Source organism: Cylas formicarius, unplaced genomic scaffold, assembly GCF_029955315.1.
Source record: "Cylas formicarius isolate icCylForm1 unplaced genomic scaffold, icCylForm1.1 PGA_scaffold_10__41_contigs__length_53128322, whole genome shotgun sequence".
In the NCBI taxonomy this organism is placed as follows: Eukaryota; Metazoa; Arthropoda; class Insecta; order Coleoptera; family Brentidae; genus Cylas; species Cylas formicarius.
The window spans coordinates 17,156,495-17,163,860 of NW_026844214.1; the positions used below are offsets into that span (position 1 = coordinate 17,156,495).

General features: G+C 32.8%; 1 long non-coding RNA gene across 1 annotated transcript; it reads right to left on the minus strand.

Moving 5' to 3' along the window:
• Nucleotides 1-525: 525 nt before the first annotated feature.
• LOC132699171 (uncharacterized) lies at nucleotides 526-3,187 on the minus strand. Its single transcript, XR_009618478.1, has 2 exons — nucleotides 2,649-3,187; nucleotides 526-2,179 (listed from the first exon to the last, which is right to left on the minus strand). It is a non-coding gene; the product is annotated as an uncharacterized LOC132699171 (long non-coding RNA).
• Between the last annotated feature and the right edge of the window lie 4,179 nt (nucleotides 3,188-7,366).

The window sequence follows — 7,366 nt, forward strand, 5'->3', positions numbered from 1 at the left end:
TCATTGTGTAGATGTGGAAGAAATCTAATATTTTTTCAAAGTTCAAACACAAATCTTAGGAAGAACTTCATGAATGGAGAATTATTGTGCATAAGATAATATACAGCGTGTAAGATTTTAAAAACAAAATTTTTGTTAGTTTTTTAATAAATCGTGAAATTGTTTATTGCCATTGTTGTTAAAAATGGTGAAAGGGCGCTGATGTTTTGTCATATACATCAAGCAAAATTTTCAACTCCACAGACGTGAAAATCAAATTAAGGAATCTAAATAGTCAGTTCTAGAGTCTACCAACTCCTTTGACTTACTAACTAGAATGAACTTACCTAAAATAATGCAGCCTATCTTATTTCACCTTTCTTTGTAGGATACGGAGTGTCATAACTATTTTTTTTAAATGCCACTTTGTATCAAGCATAGTTTCTACAGGATTGTTAGCAAAATGCTCAAAGAAGTAATGAAAATAAGGAGGTACTTAAATGTTAAAAATTTGGGAGAGCGTTTTTAAAAAGATTTATTACACAGAAAGCAAAATAAAGTTTTATTCGGACTAGCCGATACAAAGGCTGGAATAATTAAGAGCAATTTTACAATGTGACAATCGAATAAATAGGGCTTTCGATGCAGTATCGGCAAGGCGTTATCTTCGCCTAGCTTTGGGCTTCGTCTGCAGTTTGGGGCATATAACTCCTCCCTCCTTAACTTTCGAAATAACGGAACGTTTTTTCGAAAAAGCTTCAAAATTTTCTTGGCAGGTTTCCTCTTTGGATGCGATTTTCTTCAATTCTCGTACCTTTTCCAAGAAGAGCTTCTTAATGATGAAAACTAAAATTAGAACCATGATCATTCCAAACACAATAACAATTATTTGGAACGTATTTGTTTCTTCTTTCGCTGGTTGAAGAATTTTTCTTCATTAATATCTATTTGACAGTTTACTGGTATCTTAATCAGTACTGTTACTTCGATTTACATATACCGATCCGTGTTGATTAGCAATTTCTCAGGCTTCTGTTGCTGAACAAGAACTAAATTTTGAGTGATTTGTTCTATAATTGCTTCTTGTTTTCCATTCCCATATCGTCAAATAAGTTCTCCACGCATACATCTCGGGGGTGAGTTTCTTCTTTACAAAAGTAAATTCCTTCAATGAATGACTTGTTTCTGCGGTGAATTGTCTCTTCTTCTCCGCTTGTGCCATATAAGGGTATTGGGGTATAAAAATTGATTGGTTTTGGATTATTAGAAATATATGGTAAAAGGAAAATATTTTGAATCTTAAAATTGGTGCATGGACTGCAAAGATCACTTTCGAGTCAACAAAATTTATCTGAGTTTCCAAAATTTGATAAGAAGATAAAATGTTTTTAAATTGTGGGATTTGATTGTCTTTATAAATTGATGCTAGATATTTAAGCATTTTGTTCAGCTCCGAAATCGGTAAAATACTATTATGAAGCGCATTAACTTTTGAAAACATAATAGCGTCTTCTAGGTTATCTAGAAACATTATAATATTTTGGCAATCTAAGTTTAATTGCGTTATGATCCCGTAAAAACTAGGATAGTCTAGTAAAGAATTTATCGTCATTAATACTACATTTTGAAATGTTTTTAAACCAGTTTTTAGTTTACGTTGGTTTTCATTCAATTTCAAAATAGTTTTATTATAGTTATTAGTTATGCCCTTTGATAAAGATGCTTGTAGTCCGAATTTTTTAGCTAAATAATTTTGGTTTTTGCTGCTTTATAATAATTTCCATCGTCAGCGTCGAGAGTTCCAAATAGCCATTTATTTATTTTACCAACCGCGTTAACTAGGCCTCGTTCTTTACGAACATGTGGATGTAAATTTTCAAGTTTTTCCACCGTTATTGTATCAAATATTCAGTTCTTAAACAATTTTCGGCAAGTCCATAATAAGAAATAATATTAGTTATATTTTTAACATTAAACTTATCTTTAATTATTTTGGATGCATTCTCTATGCTTTCTACGTGATTAATTATTTGGCTTGAATCTACATAATATTATATTATTAAAAATCAACTTTGCCTTACGTATCTGGATAGGAAGTATAGAATTTACGAGTTTGGTAACTTGTACGTCTGTTGTTACTATTGGTTCGGTTAGAACTGCTACGAATAGAAGAGCCAACATTTTGATCTTCATCGGTTTCCTGAAAGAATAGATTTTTATTAGCCTTTGGTCTCCTTGCACTACTTTTATGATAGCTTGTCTTTGGTGTTATTAACTTATTTTCCGTTTGGTTTATTAACGGTATCTTTTTAAATTTAGGAAGTTCTTTGCTTCTAAATTTTGTTTTAATGAAAGCATATTTTTGATCACTAAAATGGTGGTTCTTCACGATTTTCGTTTCTTTTTGAAATAATGGCTTCTTTCATTTTTTCATTTAATTCCTTTGTTTGTTCGTACAATTTACTTGAGTTTTCTTTACGCGATTGAACATATAGAGTTGTTGTATGTCATTACTGCTCTCTTTATGAGTTGATCTGTACTTAGCTCTTTATTTTCTTCTTTAAGGCATCTATAACTTTCAATAATACTTGAATGAAATCTCTCCACAGGGGAGTTTGAATTACTATTTTGTGGTGTCGTAAAATTTAATTCTATTCGGTATAACTTACAAAAGCCTTCGAGGTCTTTGTTTTTAAATTCTGTTTCGTGATCGGAGGTTATTTTCAATCGTAATCCATGATGCATTGTAAAATTAAAAAGATTTTCAACTACCTCGGTTCCTGTTATGCTTTTTAATGGATACGCTTGTCCATAGGGTAAAAATGCGTCAATTATTGTAACGTAAGCTTCATGGTTTATCCTAAAGGTATCAACATGAATATATTCGAATGGTTTTGATGCTGTTGGGGTTAAGTTAAATTTTATCACTGGTGGTTTTCGATCACACTTATTGTTTTGTCATATGTCACAATTGTTAACATAATTTTCTATGTCGTCACACATTTTTGGTCAATAATATTTTCTTCTTTCTTCATTTCATTTATTCCAAGATGGCACGTTTTTGTCGTATGGTATAGACTAAGTTTTTCTTGTAGGTCATCTTGCCTTTCGATGTCCTCGAGAACTGCGTTACAATGAATTATTTTAAATGCTGAATTTTTTAAAGTGTTTTGTAATGTTACAGCGAAAATTCTAATTAAATTTTCCGCTTGAAAGTAAATTGCATCAGTAGTTTTTGGTTTAAAGTATTCCTTCATGATTTGTATAATATTTGACATCGGGAATTTTCCGGAATTGTGATGTAAAATCGATTATTATTAAACACATTTTCTTTTTTTATTAGGAATATTCCTACATCTCCTGTTGTTAATATTATTTAATTTTTAAAATGATTTAGATTTTCCGCTGAGGAATGTACTATATCATTTTCATTTAATTCTTTTAAATTTTCCCGTTTATTAAATGGGTGTTTAATTTGAATGTCCGATAAAATTTTAATTTTTTGTTCTTCCGGTTTAAACAAAATTGCATCTAACATTAGGTCGTCTAGATTTGGCAATTCGTCGTTATCATGTAATAAAAAGTCATCTATAATTTCATCCGCGTCTCCTAAGTTGTTAAATTTCGAGTCAGTTTCAATAGCGTTCATATTGGATATCATGATAAAGGGTCCGCTGCTTAATTTATTTTTAAATTTCGTACTCATACTCCTCGAGTTTAAGTCTCCATCTAACGAATCTTGAATTTGGCTCTTTTAATGACATTAGCCACTGTAGGGGTTTATGATCCGTGTAAATAATGGATTTTTGTCCGAATAAATAAGGTCTATAATATTTACAGCTCCAAACAATTGCTGAGTTTCGTTTCAATTGAGTAGTTTACCTCTGCCGGGTTCGGCGTTTTTGATGCGTAGCATATTGGGTGTCCGTCTTGGGATACAATTCCCGACATATGGCATATTTTAATGCGTCGCGTCGGTTGTAAATTCAAACTTCTTTGTAAAGTCCGGATAAGATAATACTGGCCGACTTTGATTTACTTTTTTAAGCATTGTGTCAATGGTTTAGTTACCTTCGTGTAATTTTTTATTAATATGCGATAATATCCGATTAAACCTAAGAATGATTTAATGTCTCGTTGTGTTTTTGGCAAAGGATATTTTTTTATTGCTTCAATCTTCTTTTGATTTGGTTTTATACCATTTGGGGTAACTACAGTCCAAGGAATTCCACTTCTTGTAAAATTTCGCACTTGTCCGCTTGTATCTTTGGATTGATTAGCTTCTCGTAATTTTTGGAATATTAATCTCAGATTCTGGATATGTTCTATTAGTCCTGTACTTATAACGATTACGTCATCCATAAAGACCATACATATTTTAATTTGGACGTTTTTCAAAATTTCATTCAAGACATGTTGGAAGCTTGATGGTGCAAGTCCGAATGGCATTCTTGTGTATTCAAAATGTCCGTTTTCTACGCTAAAAGCTGTCTTTTCGATAGAGTCCTATTTCATTTCAATCTAACGAAAACCGCTGGCAAGGTCCAGTGTAGAAAAATACTCTGCACGTCCCAATTTATCTAGAATATCCGTTATAGTCAACGACTATTCTCCATTTTTATGTTCTTGATGAGTCTAATGGGCTGTTTCATTTCCTTATTATTCCTTTTTCGAGCATATCATCTACTTGTCGTATTACTTCTTCTTTGTGGACGGATGGATATCTATATGACTTCGCACGCACGGGTATTTCATCCGTTGTTCTAATCTAGTGCTTGATTTTCGAGGTAAATTAGAACTTATCTCCTGGATTATAGAAAATATCCGAGAGTTCTTGACACAATGTTGTGATCAGAGTTTTTTCTTCCGAGTTCATATGTTGGGTACGGATTACACCTTTTATGTCCTTATTTTGAGATTTCGTACGTATATTTACATTGTCAGATATAATGTTACAATTGTAAAATAGTAAATGTTGTGCTAACGTAACGTAACTGATTATCTCGTCCGTGGGCTTTTGGATTTCAATTAAAGCGAAATTATTTTTTGCACATGAAATAGCAGATGGTATTTCTAGATTTTGTAGTTTTTGATTTTTTATAAAAATATCGCCTTCGATTTCACTTACTAGTATTTTCTTGAAAGATGTTTCACGGGGATTCACAGTTTAAATCAGTTAAACCTATTACTCCGTCAAAAAAGTCATGAAACTCGAATATGATAAACTCGATTCGATAATCGATGTTAAATTCAGAAAATGCTTGTATGCTAGCTTGAAATCTAGTATTTTGACTTCCTATAGCTGTCTTTATTTCATTATTTTTATGATAAATGCAATTCCGGGTCTATTAGTAGTTTAATACTTGGGTTGCGTATTTGGATAGACGGTTAAGCGTTGTTAGAAGAAATATTAATTTCTACTGAGGTTGGTTGTTTGTTCGGCGTTTCGTGAAAATTTTCGTCATTTGGATTTTGCGTTTCGACGTTTTGATCGATATGCGATGTATTTTCATACTCATTTTGTTCATAATTTTCCTCAAATTCGTTATAATCATTATACTCGTTTTGATTAACAGAATAATCAAAGTTTTCATCGCATTCTTGGTTAAATAATTTTTCCGCTATAAAATTCAGGGGTTGATTGTTGTTGGTAAAGTAATTTTGTCTTGTCGGTCGTCTTGTAAATGAATTGTTTGTTTATCTGGAGATACCTGACATTGGTGTCAGCTTTTGAAGTTGGTTGACTGATATTTGATTGGGTCTGAAGACATTTCGTGGGGGTCCAAAAACTTCCTGATTTGTTGGAAATCGTCTTTGAGGTATTTGCCTCGGTTGAATATTTATTGGTTGAGATGGAAATTGTGGTTTTTGGAATTGATTTGAAAAATGTAGCAACTGTTAATCCGGGAGTGTAATTAAACACGAAACCGAACTTAAACAATTTACTATTCAAGTGAAGTGGGTACCAATATCAAAACGTAATTTAACATGTCACACGTATTAACGCAAGCCAACGCCCATCTTCTCATCTCCCACTGGCCCCGTCTTGTTACTTTTATTTGGTACCCTGTGGCTCACTCTAGCGGGACCGTACGTATCTACTTCAATGAGGCGCTCTGGTCGACGACTAATTCGTTTATGGGCGGATAGATGTGTGTGTGTAGATAGGTGTTCATTTGTTACAAAAATTATTAAAATTGTTTGGCATGAAATTTGTGTTTTGATTTATTCCAGGCTAAAATCTACTTAGATTCCGCTGGTTTTGGAATTCTTGAAATTGTTGAAAATGTTGTTTCGTGTTGAATTGTTGATGATTTGGTGTTTGGAATTGTTTTACATTGTTTTGTTGGAAGTTGGGTATTTGGAATTGTTTTGAATTGCTTTGTTGGAAATTGGGCATTTGGAATTGTTTTGTTGTGTTGCTTATATTCCCGTAAAGGTTTTCGAAATTTTCAAATTCAGAAACATAAGCAATGGCTTCCTCCAAAGAATCTGGTTGTTTTAAACGCATGTTGTTTTTGAGCGTCCTGGTGCATCCAGCTATGAATGTATTGAGCGCAATTTTGTTATAATAATTTACATGGAAAAGTTTTTCATTTTGATTTAAATCTTGTCAATTACTAATTCGCTGTATGACACTACTCTTTAAAAGTTGTAGCCTAGCACCGAAATTAATCAATCAAATGTTCATTTTTGAACGGTCTTGTTCTAGTTAATTCAATTCAATTCAATTCAATTCAATAATTCACTTAGCAATACACTTATTTATCGTATCGCTATTTCCGTCGTAAGGTTTTATGTTATCCACCTTGGATTTAAAATGATTCCAATTAATTCTAGGTTCCGCACTACTCATACTACCTAACTTTAAAATTGAATTGAATTGTTTTTCGAGATTCTCGATTTCAGAATCGCTCATTAATCGATTTGATTCAATTTGTTTTCTCTTTTTCTTAACCTAATCGCTTGCAATGCGAGCCCTAAACTATCCCTTCTTTCCAGCTCAATTTTTCATCTCGTCACATGCGTGTTGTATCTTTGTAGATCGTTGTTCTGTTTCCATTGCTGCTGGTTCTGTGTGCTGAAGGATTTAAAAATCCACGTGGCGAAGGTTTCGAACTTTCCACGATTGGCGATTTCACAGAAACTCTTAGAAGATTCTGGTTAATTGTCCACCACTACTGCACTTAGAAAATCTGTTCCGACTGCGCCACTTAAATGTTCAAAATTCGGGAGAGCGTTTTTAACAACATTTATTACACAGAAAGCAAAATAAAGTTTTATTCGGACTAGCCGATACAAAGGCTGAAATAATTAAGAGCAATTTTACAATGTGACAATCGAATAAATAGGGCTTTCGATGCGGTGTCAGCGTGGCGTTATCTTT